At 37.7% G+C, this 18,749-nt stretch overlaps 1 non-coding gene across 1 annotated transcript; it reads right to left on the bottom strand.

Annotated features, from left to right (window-relative positions):
* Window positions 1-16,072: 16,072 nt before the first annotated feature.
* trnav-uac (transfer RNA valine (anticodon UAC)) lies at window positions 16,073-16,145 on the bottom strand. The gene has a single exon. It is a non-coding gene; the product is annotated as a tRNA-Val (tRNA).
* Between the last annotated feature and the right edge of the window lie 2,604 nt (window positions 16,146-18,749).

Below are 18,749 nucleotides of genomic sequence, written 5' to 3'. Positions count from 1 at the left end.
GATGTTACTCACGAGTCAGGAGCTTCAATAACTCTTCTTTTTTTTTCTTTCCACATCAACATTGTTTTTAAATTCATATTTGGGGTTCTCTCTGTGCTTTTATTTCTTTAGATTTTATCATAACATTTCCTTATTTTTGTTTCCCAAAAAACTTTTTAAACTTGATGAAAAATGTTTCCTAAAAGAGAATTTTTTTCATCATTAGTATAATTATTGTATTGAATAGCTTTGGAAATAAGTGGAAAAACTTTGTAGTAAGTTACTTCCATTGAAAAACTCTGACCTTTAATATTTGCAGGTTCAGCTTTCCTGGAAAAATTAAAAATAATTAGTCTAGAGGTGTTCAAAACAGTAAACAAAAATGATAAGACTATGAGAGAAAAGTCCACCCCCATTGTACATTAGCTTACAGAACAACCTCGGGCAGCAATAACTCTCAGTGGTTGTTTGTATGACTTCATGTGTCTCCCACTTTGAATTAGAATGTTGCCCACCAACATAATTAACAGTGAAAATGAGGTCACTGGGCTTTGACTGGGCCATTGCCATTGATTCTTTTCATCCGTTGTTTTCTAGGTTTGGTGTTGCCTGTGGGATCATCATTCTGGAATCATCATTCTGGCTTACTCAAAGGTGCAGTGTTTTATGGCCAAACATCGGATTTTTGGTCTTATCTGCAAAGAGAAAGCACCTGTTCATAAATATTTTCATTTGTTCAGCTACAACTTTGCAAACCTTTGTCTTTTTGTAATCACAATAGCTCAGTCAAGCAAGCCATATTTGTTTAGTCTTTTTCCTGACTATCTTGTCAAGATCAAGACTTGAACATTTCACATGATAACTGAGGTCTTTTATATTTTATCACTTCATTAGCAGCTGTCCTATTTTATTTTTACTTGAAGATTATCTTCCTCATTGTAAAATAATAGGCTTGATTGTTTGAAAATGTGTCTGAAGCTGCTGCCCCCGCGACCGGACCCTGGATAAGCGGAAGATGGATGGATGGATGGATGGATGGATGGATGGATGGATGGATGGATGGATGGATGGATGGATGGATGGATGGATGGATGGATGGATGGATGGATGGATGGATGTTTGAAAATGGAGTTACACTCCTTCACAGATTGATGCTCAGCAACAGTTGCTTTCATGATATCCGTACGAAGCAGCAAACGGAGCATTTATTCATTTGACCTGAGAATGATTCAGTTTTAATTTGTGCTGATGTGTTTCTCCAATTTCTATTCTCAGCGATGACACACAAAATTATCTGTTTGATTTAAAAGATGGTCCTGTACTTTTACTTCTGCAGCACAGCCAAAAACTTTTTTTTTTTACATGTTTTATGTATCCCCGCTTCTCTCAAATGGGATGCCAAGCACCTAAAACGATTTAAGAAAAAGATGTGAAACCACCAAAGGTTACATGAATAAAAGTGTTAGTTTGCAGAACCGTGAAGCTTCAGAGAGTGCAGCGTCAGGTGAGGAAGCCTTTGATGGATGCCTATGACACAGAGGGTGAGCTGCTTTAATCCCACCTTTTGTTCAGCATAAATAGAAGACAGAATCAGAGGTGATGAGTTGGAAGCTTCAGTTGAGAGGAAACTTCAAAAGGTTTAGGATACAGACCCCTTCCAATCTGCCTGGAGCACTGATAAACCCCCACAAAGCATTTTAAATGCCAGTTAGGACCGTGAGCATTAGGGAGACTACAAATAAAATATTCAGTGAGCAGTTGATATTTTTCTCCAATGGACTCATTTAGTGAAGGAGATATTTTTCAATCCAGTGAAATTGCACAATAAGAAGAGTACAAATCAGCTTTGCAAAGTACTTAATGCACTTTAATTGCCTATGTCATTGTTTCACACTTAACATAATAATAATAGAAATATAATTAAATGTTACTGTTCATGTGTTACGTAGGACATATAAGGAAAGTAAACTGATTGCTCAGGGGAGATAAATGATCTGACAAATACTGTTCCGGTTCAGTTGTACCTTTTCTACTTAGATTCAGTCACAGACTGATAAAAACAAGCACCTAGATCTATGCTTTGCTTCAAACAGAGGTTCTGGACCCTCAGCTCTTGAGAAACGATTGTTTGCATGACGCATGGGGCTTTGCTGAACTTTTAAACGATTGGATCTGATTTACCCAATCGCTTCTGTTTGTACATGACATCTGTAATACATAAGCTCAAAGAAGCTTACTAAAAATGGCATATGCTTTATGTAACCCTGTGGAGAGTAGAGCCATTTCACTTGCTTCGACTTCAATTGCTCAATATTTGGACAATACAGAGTAACTAGCTTTGTTCACTCCCTCTGCTGCCATTACGAAACTACAAACCTATACAGACACACTACAATTTTAAAACAACACAGAAAGTCAATGTCATCACAATTCTTCCCTTTTTTTGCTGATTGGTATATTTGAAATCCCAGATGGAGCACTGAAGGGAGTTAAGAATCAGACAGATTTGCGTAGGAAAGCAATGGCCAGCCTTGTCACAAACTAATGGGGTCCACACCTGAGGAGCGACGAACCACGTGAAAGGGGAAAGTTTTCCCCCTCTTGGGGTGAACCCAACACATGGGATGCGGACAGCAGTGAGTGACAGCAACAAAAGTTTAAAAGTTTACAACTTTCTTGTGTTGCGACGCTAGCCTGTGCATGCATATCTTTGTGTGCAAGTTTGCAATTTCACATGCACAAATTTCACTGATCGCTTGGCTAGAGGAGGGTAAGCAATAGTCGCTTCATCACACTAGTTCCATAGAAAGTGAATGGGGAGGCATGTTGAGCCTTACGGACTTACATACGGACATAACATGAATACGCCTCTGTGAGGCTAACGCTCGGCTATAGACCGCAGTTTCAAGGAGAAGCTGCAGTCTACAGAGCAAGCATTTAGCCAACCCCCGAATGGCTGCCGCAGGACATTAATAGATTTCTCAAAAATGCATGAAAGAATCAAACAAAAACTCCAGGTATGTTTTTGATGAGGCAATTGCAAAACATGATACAAAGCTCAAGAAAGATGAGTTTATATAATAACCCCACTTTAAAAGCAAGCCACAAACATAAAAATATAAAACATGGTAAGCCATTCAAACACTAAACTGATTCCATTTCCAATTAGCTGAGTTTGACTTTATAGGATCTCTGTCCCTTCAAAACATATTAGCATGAAATATTTTTCTCATATTTCAGGGAAAAGACCCTTTAAGAGGCTATAATTCTGCCTTGTTTTTTGTCTTCCTGCTTTCGCACACACATACACACACAGATCGTGGGGCGTATTGCCCCGGTCATGATTTTTGCAAATGAAGCTGGGCTGCAAATCATGGCGCCTGGGCCTGAATCAGCAGCTCTTTCATAAATGCTGATTTCCAGACGCTGCATGTTCTGCAGATCCGACTGTGCGCTCTGCACTCTAAGGACTGACTATGCATTTCTCTGCTGTAAGTAAAGACAGCTGCACATAAATACATAGTGGGAAATGTATTTCGGGCCTATAAATAAATTGCTTCCATGGTCAAAGAGTGAACGGTTGACCACAAATATTGTATTTCATACATGATATATATCAAATAAATGCATCAGCCTTTTTATTTTGTTAGGGTTTAGAGCCTCAACAATAAATGAGCACTGCCACGCTGAATGTAAATTTAAACTAAACATGTAATATATGAAGCCTTCAAGATTACATCTTTCCCAGGGACGTTTCCCCATTTTTTGCAAAGAGAACTGAGAACCACATTTTAAACATATTCCGAAGGCGTGCCTGAGAAGGAGGTGGTAAGGCGATTTGACCAATCTTTCCCCAGTCCTGACTGGTGTCAGAGAAAATAAGTACTTAAAGTCGTTTTGGTTTAGTATCCCCAAAAGTCGAATGTTTTTTCAGGTGTTGGAGAAGAAACAGACCCATTGCAATGTGCAACAATTATGTTTTTTTTTCTTTTACAATTTGTTGTGCCCCGATATGCCTTATTTAGAGGACGTTAAATGAATATCCATTCATTATGTAACATGTTTATCTTTGCAGAGGCGTGAGAAGGGCTGGTACCAATCTACTGCGGTCATCGGGCAAGAGGCGAGGTGGGGTATACCCAGGACAGGCCGCAAGTCTACCATAGATTAATATAGGTGAATACCTCGACTTCATATCATTTGAAATGCGATTACTTAATGGAAAACTACTCTTCTGTTTCAACAATGCACCCAAAGTAAAAATCCATATAACAAATGTGATCTAAGCTTTCTCTTTATGTCTCTGTATGTCTGCGGTTTCAATTGACCTACCCAGGCTCACCTGGGTAAGTGTTTTAACTTGCAGGGAACAATTATCAGGACTCTTAATTTGAAGGATTTCATTGTTCATGAAGACAAAATGAGCAAAAATGTATTTTGCTCTTGACTTTTGACCTAATAATGGAAATACCAAATTCTGGAAAATTTTGGAAACAAGCTCAAACACTGAAATGTGAAGGAAAATTTAAAAATAAAGGGGAATACAACAAATATGACAGTGGGCTTTGGTTGTACACTAAATAAATTGTACAAAAAGCTAATTTACAACAAGCACGGGAAAATAAGTTGTATTGTTTCAAGCATTTTTCTATAAACACTTATATCCCACTGCACTCTTGACACCTGAAGTACTCAAATGGTTTCATAATGGATGTTGTAGACCAAGATGCCTCACAAAACACATATGCTTCATTATCCTTTTCAGAAATGTTTCATTTTCCTAAAATACTCACTGCTGAATCCTTAAATATAGTGACACAAAAATATCTCAACATTTATTTGGAAACACCCTCTGCTTGTGACAGCCATTGTGTCCTTCACAGCTAAGAACTCAAACAGGAAACGCATTCAAACGCATCATCCATTTTACGCTACCATCCTGTGAACAAAATGTCTAACTCCCGACCACAACGAGATGCATTAATATGAATATAAAAAAAACATGTGAAAAAGACACAAGCATACATGTATCTCCTGCTCCTACTATGCATTTATGACTCAGAAGTTTTCATTTAAGTGTTTATTGTCAGGCGCACGTAACACAGTCACCCAGAAATACTAAAAATAAGGAATGAAACATATTTAGGTTTTTGAGTGCAAAAAAAGGTACTTTAAACAGTGAGAGGGCCAAGGTTCTTTCAAGTCCATTCAAATAGTTAAAATGGAAGGAAAAGTAGAAACACTCTCACACTGTCAATAAGTGAGAGAATTGCTCTGGTACCTTGCAACAGCAGGTTCGGCCTCTCCTGATTCCCAGTAAATACATATAAGGGTATTGTTTGCCACACACGAACAGATAACTCAATAGCTTCCTCAGAGAGGAACACAAATAGACTTACTTCACAAGATTTTTTTTTTTTTCCTTATGTCAGTGTAAGTTCCTACTGATTAAAGTGATGGTGCTTGTTGATTGGTTGTCTCACCTCGCAGGCTGAAGTGTCTGCTGAGGCTGGTGTGTTGTCTCCCTGCAGATCTGCAGCCGAGTAGGAGGAGGTAAAGGGGGAGGAGGAGGAGCGACACAAGTTTCTCTTCTGGGAAGCTCTTGTCTGTTAATTAGCAGTGAGCAGATGGAAGACAGTCCACATCTCGCCAGGGATCAATCCTACCCAAGAATCAGTAACAACAGCAGCGGCAACCTCAGTTTATTTATTTCGGAGCTCAGCAGCATCAGGGCAGTGTCACCTCCCTAGGAAGGGATACAGGAGGAGGAGGAGGAGAACCCGGGAGACTGCAAGAGAAGTCTTAGACATACACAAGACGCTAGGAGCATTTCTTTTCGCAGATTTCCTTGGAGACTCCAAAAGGAGCAACATTCAGCTAGCGATCGAGTGTTGAGTTTAGTCACTTTTCATTACTTTGTTTACAGCCATCTGTTTACACACACATCCTCCTCATCTTATCTGTTTGTGTCTCCCCGCGCTCCGTACGCTGCGAGCCGTAACCTACCGGCCTCCTGCTGAAACGAAAGCCTCGTCGACAGCTGCTGCAGCGCTGATTTCCTGTCTGGCGGCACGTAAAGCAAAATTTGCTGCAAACAAAATGGGACTTGGTGGAGTCTTTTGTGGACGCATCTGCAAAATCATCATCTTATTCAGGGATTGTTTTCACCCAGTTCAGCAATCCGCCCGCGCACTGACACACTGATGTCAGAAGCTAAATTTAACTGGACACTTTAGGTTAAAAGACTTATTTCTTTGCATATTTAATGATCATTTTAAAGCTCTAAATAACCCCATGAAACGTACTATCCATTTTGATTCAAACAGAAAGTTGAAAGTAAAATTAAACTACAAACTTTAAAATGTACATGTTAAAGACAAACTGGTCTGATTCTCAAAGTGCGCCCGAGCTCTTTTTGAAGTTTGATGTGTATCCATTTGCTGATTTGTTGCCAATGCCTGCAAACAGTTTGCTTATTTCACATGCACTTTGTGGATCTAGATAATATTACTGGAATCCGTGTTTAAGTAAAGAGAGAGCTGTGGATGGGTTCTCTAAAAAAAAAGAAAAAAAAAGCTTTTTCCCAGTTATGGCTTGACTCTTCCAATTCTGCTCCTTTCCTCCAATCCTGTTTGTGATGTTAATGGATAAGGATCTATATAAAGTTCTAAAAAGAAGTATGTGCATTTTGGGAAACCTCAGTGACTTCTCTTTGCTTTTTGCACATGATGTAATGCTATTGGCATCTTCAGCTTGCACTGGAACAGTTTGCAGCTGTGTGTGAAATGACCCCAATGATAGTAAGCTTCTTTAAGTCTAAGGCCATGATTGTCAACCAGATAAAGGTGGATTTCTCCGTCAGGGAAATTAAGGAAATTACATTTCTCTTGAGGGTAGGTGGGCCCTACCTTTGAAATAGGGTAAAGGGTTCACTCATGCGTAGGGAGCTCAGAGTGACCGCTTTTTCCTTTGCTTCAAAGAAGTCATCTGATCACAGTGCCTCCTGGCCCTGGAAGGACACCATAGGGCAGACATAGAACTTGTTAGAGAAAAATATATCCTTTCAGGTCTGGAGATGATGTGGGATTTTTTACAATTTCATAAGGAGGGTGAAGTGGGACGGGGATGTCTTTGTTTCCCATCTGGTCCTGTTACCCAAACAAATCAATTACAAATAAGCTAAAGATGAGCTAGTGAATGCTATCAGGTCACTCTATCTTGGCAGATTTTAATTGTAAAGCACATAAAGCATGGATTGAACAGATCAACGTCAATAGTTATAATTTGTGTTGAAAATGAAATTTAACACAAACACATTGTGACAGTTTCAACAAATATGTAAAAAAATGCATACATTTTTAATAAAAGTTGTGTACTGCAATTTTAAGTGGGATGGAAATATATGTTGAACATTTTAAAGAATGATGCATTCATTAATTTTATTTTTTTTATTTTTATTTTTTTTCAGATATCTCCTGCATGGCTAAACTAATCAAGTGTTAAGTTGTAATTTGACCCACTGTTTTTACACAACTCACCAGTATCAGATCTTTAAGGTTCTGGTAGTTCTTTCTATACAAACTTTACAAACTAATCTGTAAGTGGATTAGATTGGTTGTTAAAAATCTGGTTTGAATTTCATGTCAGTAGAATTGTTTTTTTTTAAGAATTGTATGTACAAAGAAAAAAAACTAGGAAGAACATGAAGAAAATGCATAGAAGGTAAGTAAGATAAATAGAGTTTGAATGAAAGAGAAGGATTTTAGAAATATTATGGGATTGAGGAAAATTATTTACCCTAGAGAAATCCCAATGAAACAACATTAAAGAGTCAAATCAAACAAGATGTTTTCCTCATAGGTTTTCATTACTATGTTTGTGTTCCTGTCAAAAGCCAAATTTAGCTTCTCCTATGCAGCTAAACAAATAGTGAAGGGGTAAAAAATTATATTTTATGCTGACATGGCACAACTTGGACTGTTTAAATACTAATCTACAAGAAAAAATTGTTTTCTGTAAAATGATATTTTTTTTTCCTTTTGGGGGGCCAGGAAAAACATTCTCTCAGAGCAAACATCCCAAACTTTCTAAACAAAGAAAAAAAAGTTCTTGCAAAAGTCAGGACCTTATTCACCAGTGTTGACTTGCAACCAACACCCTCTTCAATTAGGAGCGAGTCAACTGGAAAGACAAAATAAAAGATAAAGGGAAGGTAAAAGGAGGGGAAGTTTGTTTGACAGGGGAAGCTGGAAGTCTTTAGCAACCCCTCACACTATGTTTGCATTTAGTCAATTATATCAATACACCTGTAGCAGTCGACTCGCACCAAATGGGCATGCTCACACTATCGACTGTGTCCCATAAGCAAGATTTAATTCCAGCGTTTTATCTATTCAAATTGGCTGAGAGGAAAGCAACATCCTTTAATTGTTTCTCATTTTTTCCTGACACTGCTGGGATTCCACGTCCCAGAACGACACCAGCACGCTTGCATATAACCTATCCTCTCTGAAACGCAAAGACATGCAGGCTCATCACAGATACAATTTATTTTCATTAATCATCTCGATTATAAGACAAATCTTGGATTTACAGCAAGAAGTTTGAGCCTTTATTTAGCCGCTTTTACAGCTGAGGTAAAAGCATTTAACATCCCTTGTCTGAGCAGCAAATGATCTGTGAAGAAGGTCTCTAAATTTAATGAATGTGCCATATGTAAATCACAGTTATCTTTGTCTCCTTCCTGCACAGCTGTATATAGAGGCAGGACTGGTTTCTGTTGCTGTCCCACCTGAGGCAGTGGCCTGAGGGAATAATTACCCATCCGCAGATGACCGTAGGGGCTTTGAGTGTTTATTTATAGACAGAAGGTGATGAGAGAAACAGAACAAGAACCTTCAACCAGCCTGAGTAAAATGATGCATTTACACAAGGGAACAGCTGACTGTAGAATAGGGACAGAAAAAAAAATACAATACTACTATTTGATGACGTGTGAGTGTATTTAACACATTTATCTGTTGGTCCTTTGAAATAGTAGAAGAAACTGGTATATTTTCATTGTTAGATCCAACACTCCCACCCTTTCCAGAAGCTGATTAGGAAGAGAGGATGACAGAGAGCAACAGAACTAAGGAAAGAAAAACACAATATTTAAAACTAAATTGTGAATGTGGCAAAGGAACAAGCACAGGGAAATCTAAACTTAAGCTATAGGTTGAATAAGAACTGGACTAATAATCAGAGAAATACATGACTGACACTTGGCAAATTTAGCTGACCATTCAGCCATACTATTTAGATGACCGTTCCTCTTTGTGCCATTTCTTAAATTGTCCGCAGACCTCTGTTATGTCCTCTTCTCATTTCTCTTTGGGTCACCCACAAATGAAATGGCCGGTAAAAGTGGTTCATTTTATGCTTAGTGAATCATTTCTGTTAGGACTTGGCATGTTCTTGATCGTTGTTCTGTAGCAAGATCCAGTGATGACTTATTTAAGCTTAGTGTGAATGTCCACAAAAGCTGGTATCAAAAATGCTCTCATGTTTCAAGCATTTATTGATGCCAGACACTAACAATATTCACAAAGCCTTTGAAAGATGTACAGTTGTACATTGTTTCAGGACTGACCCACATGGAGTGCTGGTTTCAGAAAAGCTCCAAATATAGTAACAACCAGTTATCATGTAAAAAATGTATTTTTGTTTTCATTGTTGCTGTAGTTTAGACATTGTTTTCATTCTCTTGCAGACAGTTGTTCCTTTCCCCAATTAAATACATGTTTAAATTAAAATATTTACTGTAACATTATGTCACAACCATAAAATAGAATTTTATTTGTATGCTTTATGTAGCCTACATCCTTGACAGGGGTGAAATTTAGGTTTGATGGCATAGTTTGTGAAAATGAGCACAGTGTGGATGTCTTATCCACACTGTGTCATTTGGGCAGATTCATTTCTTCAGTTCTTATTGTCAAAGTGAAGTAGTCAGAAAACAAAATACCACAAATCTTCAATACAGAGTCTGAATCTTGCTTCTTTTCATATCAAAACAAATCTATTTTTTTAAAACAATAAAAAGAATTTAAGAAAAAAAAAACTAGTCATTTTGTTCCAACTTTAATACAAAGTCTGTTCTTAGAGACTGTGACTTCAGAGAATTGATTTGCACAGAAACAAAACTCTCAGAGGAAGAAAGCACTGATCTGAGATATTTTTTTTGTGTAAATCTGACTATAACTTCTCTAACATGAAATAATCAGATTAAATTTCACACAGCTTAGCTGTTTAATCTGGTTCAGATCAAATTATAGTTTCTATGTGTGTGCTGCGTGTACATGAACAGGGTCACTGGTTCAACTATATAAACTGCTGGTGAAATTAAATTAAACTCTGAACAGACTGGAAGGCAAATTTGGAATATTAAAAGTGAATTAACATGATATTAACACATGAAAGAGACACACTGAGAGAGAGACAGAGCAGATAATCACTTCCCAACTGACAGAGATCATATCTGGAGTCACAGTCAGAAGTTTCTCTGATGTTCAGTCCCTTTAAGATTTTAGTTGAGCTTTTACTTCACAAAAGGAAATGGTAAGAAGTCATCCTCTCAACATGTGCAAATCTGTGATCAAAGAATAAAAGAAAGTTAGAATTTGGTGTTTTTGACCGAGATGGAGGTACAACACTTTGAGAATATGATTCATTGTAAACCTAAACCCTTTTAAATCTTAGGGAGAAACAAACTTGACATAATTTTAAAGATATTCTCATGTTTTTGTTTTCAAAGTCTGCTTATTTAAAAGTCAACTTATGTCTCATTCGCATATTTTTTGATTAGGCATTATGTCTGAGTATATACAAATTACAAGAGAAATTACCAAATGATGCTCTACAGTTTCTTGTTGATAGTGTATCAATTCTTTGACATTATTAGATAGAAATTTGGAAGGAATCAATAATAGTAAGGAACCAAATGCAGGTACATTGGGAGAGGCTCATCCTGCTTTGTATCAACAGGATAAAATTACAAAAATGGTCTAATTTTATCAGAGAGTAACCTCTGGCGAAATAAAAAGAAAGAGCAGCCCCAAGAATTGATTCTTGGAAGGCACATTTGGCCAATTTAGCAAAAGAAGTTGGCAGAGATAACTTCAGCTTTCACAGTTCTGTTGGAGAGATTATTTCTGATATATATAAATTTGTTTTTGTTTTAATACCATGTGTTGCATGGTGTCAAAAAGACCAATTCAATAAAAAAGGGTTGCACTTGATGTCCAGAGCTCAAGTAGATTGTAGATTACCTTTAAGGCTTCTGTGGTTATGCTATTCTTTTGTGAAAGTTGACTAAAAGATAAAACAGAGTGAGTAATTAGATACTACTTCAGCTTTACACATAGAATAGAATTGAATATTTTAGCAGGAGTCAACAACAATTTAAAAAACTTTTTTTTTCTGTATTTTTCCGTGTCTCATTGGTAAAAACATCGTTCAGAGTATAACAACTCCAACACACGACACCCTGTATATATTGGGTCCAGTAAAAGAACTAACAAATACTGTATCCTGAGGTAAAGTTCTCAAATTCAGCAATACAGCAAAAAAACACACAACTAGCAACGTGGATAATAATTACCTGTTTGGGGGAAAACAGATCCTTTAGGGTTTTAAATCAACACATTGCAGCTAACAACAGAAAGAATCAGGAATATGTTGTCAAGCCTGACCCAACCTTAGGAACATTACCAGAGGATTTGCATTCTCAACCACAGAAGCCACAGCAGAATGCAGACTAAAAGCACAGGCCAAAAGCTACAAGAGCCTCCTAAAAGACAGATTTCATATAAAACCAAGGATGTTTTTCTCATAGAGTTCATTGAAGCTGGAATCAGTAAGAGAGTAGGTAATGCAGTGCCTTGCCAGATCACTATTCCTTTTGAACCTTTCACATTGTCTGACAACCAAAAACTTCTATTATTTTAATGAGATAATATAGTGTATGCTGTTCTTTTTATTTACAAAGTGGTGCATAGCTGTCATGTGGAAGGAGACAGTCACATTTTTTGTATAGATTTTGTACAAATGAAAATCTTTACCGTAAACATATATCAGCCCCTTAAGTCAATACTTGGAAGATTTACCTTCTGTTGCAATTACACCTGTGGGTCTTAAAAAATATATACCATCTTAGCACATCCAGAGACTGGCATGTGCTAAGATGAGGAAAATAGCTCATGCTTGATCACACTGGATGGGTGAACATGTGTTTTATAGGACAAGACTTTGACAGGGTCATTCTAAAACACGAATATCCGATGTAAATCAAAACCATGCCATTGTAACAAACTTCCAGAAAACTGCAGAGCAGTTGAAACATTGAGTTCCTTTAAATCAAGACTAAAAATCGACCTGTTCAGAGTTGCTTTTGAACCATAGTAAATGAAACATTGACCAACATATTTTATGTGTATGATTTTAATGATGGCACTCATCAAAATATAATGTTTGTTCAATTGTTGACTATGTGGTGTTTTCTTTATAACTTTGTAATTTTGTGGTTTTGTTGGCCAATAAGTTCAGTCTTTTCTTTTCTTTTTTTTTAACTTTTCCACATTTTGCTGCTTCTCCTACATGGATTGAAGACAATTTTAAACAAAACTCTTAATCTCGCTCTGCTTCTTTCTTCTAAATCTTCTTCCATGGCGGAAGAAGATTTATAGGCAATAGTTGTCCTCAGTTATGCATATTTGTGGCTTATTAGTGGCTCCTATGGAGATCTTGGCTGTTTCTCATGGATGTCAGTCAAGCTTAAAGTAATTCATGTAGCATATTTCCAAAAACGTCTGGTTCGAAAAGTGCTTTGCAAACTAAAATAAGTTACATGATGTGATGCAATAGAAAGGGGAAAACAGAAATAGAAAAACAATACAATAAGAGAATATAAACTACCAAAACAAAAAAGACTAAGGCTGATAAAATAAAATTGTTTCAGTCAAATTATGCAAAAACCAGTCCATAAAAATGTGTCTTGATTCGAGATTAAAAATACATATCTAATATTTAGAGGCAGACTATTCCAGCCTTGGACCTGGCCACAGTGAAGGCTCTATCTCCTTAATATTTCTGTTTAGGCCTTGTAATAACTAATATCAGTTGTGAACTTGACCTTATGGTTTTTTCCTGCATTAAGAATAGCACATCCGATAAGTCAGAAGGTGTTTGGCCAATGGGTTTCATATATACATTTGCAATTCTGCTACATTCTTTCCATTTTTGGATGATCGGTTGAACAGTGTTTTTATAACCTAATCCTGCTTTAAACTTTAACATTTAATTGGTCATGGTAGCTGGCCTCTTGCACTGAGCCGGGTTCTGTTGGATGTTTCTTTATGTTAAAATTAGGAGTTTTCCTTTCTACAGTCACTACATGCAAGCTAAATGTGAGGGATTTCTGCGAAGTCAAGGACACAATGCAGGTGACAGTCCTGCAAGCTTGTCCAACAATTGGAAATGATAAAGTTAATGAATTGCTGCTGGGTTTCCTCAGATGATCCATGTCCAGCTGCAGTCCTCAAGGGCCGGTGTCCTGTGAGCTTTGGAAATGTCTCTGGTCCAAAGTAGCTGACGTAATGGTCCAAGAGTCAAGAATTCAACAGTAGAATCATAGCCGGTTAATCTGGGAAACGTTTGAATCAGAAATATTATTACTGAACATCCAAAACTTAATCTGAAATCCTTATGGGCAAAGAGGGCCTTTAATGATCAAGTGTCACAGAAACAGAAAAACACCAACGGATGGACGCACTCCAGCAGCAGCAGCAGGTTGGACTGCTCATTAAATATTGAAACTAATCAGCACTCGAATCCAACCATGTGTCTGTGTGTGTGTTGTTGAGGGGTTCGGCCCGACCTCTGGCTGCTCTCCTCTTCTTAGCAGGATGAAATCTGTTTTCCCTGAAGGCTCTCTGAACCACAAGCACCTGGAAACATCTTTATCTAGCATAACAGCAGTTTGTTACAACTCTGAGATAAACTCGTTCTGCAGATTTTCCCTGTGAGCTGTGTCTACCGGCTACTCTTTGCAACTTTCCCTGCAGCAGATCTCGTTGGATGTTTACCGATATATATTTTCATTCTCATGTTTGTTTCCCAATCGGTCTTGCATTATTTGGATTTAGGACTAGCTGAAAATCCTTTGGGCAGAAGAAAGGCAAAACAAATGAAACCGGAGCTGTGATGTTTTCTTGAATGATCAAGAAAGCTTAGGTTTCATTTCTTTAGGAAAGTGACTACTTCCCCGGATTTGAAAGAATATGAAGTCAAACAAAGATGTCACTATGATTTGAAATAAAATAACAAATACACTTAGTTCTTTTTTTTTTCAAATGCTTAAAGAAATAAAACAATCTGTCATGATCCGTATTTCTGTGTATTTATTTTTAAGGGTTTTCTGTGTTCAGTTTCTGATGTGAGTCTCTGTTGTCTCTGCGTCTTCCCCATTGATTGCTTCCCAGGTGTGTCTAGTTACCTGATTACCCTCCCAGTGTATTTAAACCCACCTGTTGTCTTTGTCTCTTGTCGGGTCCTTGTCTATGATAGTTTGTCTGCCGGCACAGTTGAACTTTTAAGTCCTGTGTCGGCATTTGCTCGTCCCGTCAGTCTTTCTTTAATTCAGTTGCTACCGGTGCTGAGCCTTTGTCATGGTCTGTACTCTGAACCCAGGCATCTGAGTGCAAGCCTCAGTTGAAATTTTCATGCGTTGTATCTCACATCATCAACTTTGGAACCTCAAACTGAAACAAAGCAGAAAAGTTCAGTTCCTGTAGTGTAGTGGTTATCACGTTTGCTTTACATGCAATAGGTCTCTGGTTCAAAACCAGACAGAAATGATTTTTGTAGGTTATCCATCTCTTTGGGTGCAGTGAGACAACAAGAGCCTTCCTCTTTCGTGATGGTTCATTTGTCAATCGACTTCAATGTAGGCTTCTTTGAAAACGAAGCTACTTTACTTCAATTACCAATTGGCAGTTCTATGGCATAATGCACGTGTCAAACTAAAGGCGCGCGGGCCACACAGCATTATACAGCCAATGATTGACTTAAAATAGGTTTTGAGTACAAATTGACTACAAACTACATCTCCCACAATGCATTCCGATTGTTACCAGCCAACATTACGGCTTCTCGCCACTAGGGAGCAGCAGAGTCACCTCAAGCTGCTTATTGATTTTCCCAGCTAATAAAACTGAGACATCGACAAGCTAACATCAAAACGTCCAAGAAAAGAAAAATCGATTTACAAGTAAGACTGTGAATGAAGATGTGTGTGAGTTGGTGTCAGGGCGGCAGGTCGCGCTAGACTTTTTTTGTTATCCGTTATCTTGACCGACAACATAAAAAAAAATAAAAATAATCAGTCATGTAGCTACTATTTTTATCCGTGAAATTACAATCATATTAACATCGGCTATTTAGTCGCATTGTATGCGGTTTAGTTAATATTCACCGTGAATCCAGATCCCATCACAAATTAAGCAGATAAATGTATCTACATTTTTCTTGTAGTGACAAAAACCACCCCCAATAACTTTTATTAAATTAAATTAAGCGACTTCACTTAATGGTCCCCATCTGTAGAAAAATCTTCATCCGTCAGTTGGATCTGTCTGATCCAAACTATCAACTGAACTCTGAGTATTTTACCCTGTGCGGTCTGGTGTGCGCTTTTACCAGGATGTGATGTCTGCAGCTCCTCCAGAGCGCCGCTCTCCTGGGTAACATGAACCCAGAAGGCTCCATTTGTTAAATCTGCTGGATGAGTTACTTCATTAAATGGATAACCTACAAAAACTGTTTTTGAACCAGAGACCTCTTGCATGTAAAGCAAACATGATAACCACTACACTACAGGAACTGAACTTCTCTGCTTTGTTTCAGTTTGAGGTTCCAAAGTTGATGATGTGAGATGCAATGCATGAAAATTTCAACTGAGGCTTGCACTCAGATGCCTGGATTCAGAGTACAGACCATGACACCACAGAAGCCTTGTTGACCTTTAGTAAACACCTGTGATGAATAGAACTAAACCTGTTTCTGTCTGGTTTCGAACCAGAGACCTTTTGCATGTAAAGCAAACATGATAACCACTACACTACAGAAACTCATGCTCTTTCCACTGTTCCTGGTAGATGATCCAAATTTTGTTAGAGACTCATATTAATGATGGGCATGGAACAATGTCAAATACTTATACCACAGATCCTCTGAGAGAGCACAGTAACTTGGTGAACAAACTGCCAGACTTATACTTGTGCCTAGTTTCACATTACAGTCCATAAACTAAGCCTGGGATCCAAAAATGTATTGAAGATGTCATTAGCAGAGACAAATGGTTCTACAGAGACTTGGCTAAATGGCTATAAAATAAAATCAATACTTATAAATAAAAAAATGGTTCAAAAATAAAATTAACACATTAAAATAATAATAAAAAAATATCTCTGAAATACAATCAACACTTGAAAATTAAAAATGGTTCAAAAATAATATCAACACTACAAAATAAATAATGGTTCAAAAATACAATTAACATTTCAAAATACAAAATCTCTGGAAAATGAAATATTATGTAAGTTGTTTTGAAAAACATTAGAATATAAGCACTTTTATCAAATCTTCATTGTGGTAAGATCATGTAAGTTCTTCTTAAATCCATGGAAACTCAACAGTTTGTAAGGTAGGTGAGTTAGCTCAGCAGGTTAGAGCATGGTGCTGGTAATGCTGAGGTCGTCAGTTCAAACTCTGTATGGGGTAATTCATGTCTAAGGTCTTTCAGACAATCAACACTTCAAAATAAATAAGGGTTCAAAAATAAAAAAAATGGTTCAAAAATAAAATCAACACTTCCAAATAAAAAAAGGGTTCAAAAATAAAATCAACACTTCCAAATAAATAAGGGTTCAGAAATAAAAAATGGTTAAAAATAAAATCAACACTTTAAAATAGAAAAGGGTTCAAAAATAAAATCAACACTTGCTAATAAATAAGGGTTCAGAAATGAAATCAACACTTTACAATAAAAAAAAATTGTTCAAAAATAAAATCAACACTTTAAAATAAAATCAAAAAATGGTGATTGAACAATATATATTTTTTTCCTGGTAGTCAATACAAGAGAGATGTCATTAGCAGAGACAAATGGTTCTACAGAGTCTTGGCTAAATGGCTAAAAAATAAAATCAATACTTACAAATAAAAAATGGTTAGGAAGCGCATTACAAACCTTTTGTTGAAATGGCGCGTTAAATTCAAGTCTCCATTACAGACCAGAGAAAACTAAAGAGAATGCAACGTTGTGTTAATCCATTTGAGGAGCCGGCAGTTTATCTTGAGGAAATAAATGACGATGCAAAAGTTAATTAGACTGTAACATGCGCAGTGCGCTGCTCAACCACTGCGGACGCGGCTCCGCCGCTGCGAAGAATTAGAAACCGCTGGAAGTAACTCATCCAGCAGATTTAACAAATGGAGCCATCTGGGTTCACGTTATCCAGGAGAGCGGATTTCTGGAGGAGCTGCAGACGTAACATCCTGAGCACACACCAGACCGCACAGGGTAAAACACTCACAGAGTTCAGTTGGTCTGTTTGGATCAGACAGATCCAACTGACAGATGAATTAGCACAGATTTTTCTGCAGATGGGAACCAGGAGGAAGTTGTTCAGACCCCAGCAGGTGAAGTGATGCTGATTTAAGTAAATTCACTTAATTTAATTTATTAAGTTATTGGGGCAACAGTCAGTGGTTTTTGTCACTACGAGAAAATGTAGATACATTTATCTGTTTAGTTTGTGATGGGATCTGGATTCACGGTGAATATTAAATAAACCGCATAAAATGCGACTAAATAGCCGATGTTAATATGATTGTAATTTCACGGATAAAAATAGTACATGACCGATTGTTTTGATTTTTTTATGTTGTTGGTCAAGATAACGTCTAGTGCGACCTGCCGCCCTGACACCAACTCACACACATCTTCATTCACAGTCTTACTTGTAAATCGATTTTTCTTTTCTTGGACGTTTTGATGTTAGCTTGTCGATGTCTCAGTTTTATTCGCTGGGAAAATCAATAAGCAGCTTGAGGTGACTCTGCTGCTCTCTAGTGGCGAGAAGCCGTAATGTTGACTGGTAAAAATCAGAATGCATTGTGGGAGATGTAGTTTGTAGTCAATTCATGCTCAATCATCGGCCTATAAAATGCTGGGGCGGGGCCCGCGGGCCTTAAGTTTGACACATGTGGCCTAACTCAACTGGGAACTTTCAGCATATACCCACATAATACCCACTTCTCGCAGGTAAGACATGGCTCATACAGGACAGAAAAAAATGAGGACACAGGCCCTCAAATGGCTCATTTGTGGAGACTAAGTGAAGCTTCAACCAGGACGTGTGATGCATCCATATGCAACTAACACGGCAGATAACAAGCGGGCAGGAGAGATCATGTCAGATCCAAAATCGATGCTGGATTGTGTTTAGTACAAGCTGCTTGGTTGACTAATGAGAGTCAAAGGCTTTGTCACTCAAAGGTCAGTCTCTGCAGAGCTCTGCACCAATCTGCCTCCAGGCTTTAATTGGGAGCATTGGGCCGAGTGATGTATACCAACAGCAGAGCTGAATTAAACACAGCTGCACTAAGTTTCAGCCAGCTGTTTTACTGCTTTATTTCTTCAGGGAGACCAGCTGACCTGCAGCCCGCTG

Source organism: Poecilia mexicana, unplaced genomic scaffold (genome assembly GCF_051168715.1).
Source record: "Poecilia mexicana isolate PSO_F unplaced genomic scaffold, ASM5116871v1 scaffold_10, whole genome shotgun sequence".
NCBI classification, from domain to species: Eukaryota; Metazoa; Chordata; class Actinopteri; order Cyprinodontiformes; family Poeciliidae; genus Poecilia; species Poecilia mexicana.
The sequence above is the reverse complement of the archived record's forward strand: the minus strand, read 5'-3'. Positions and strand labels throughout refer to the sequence as shown.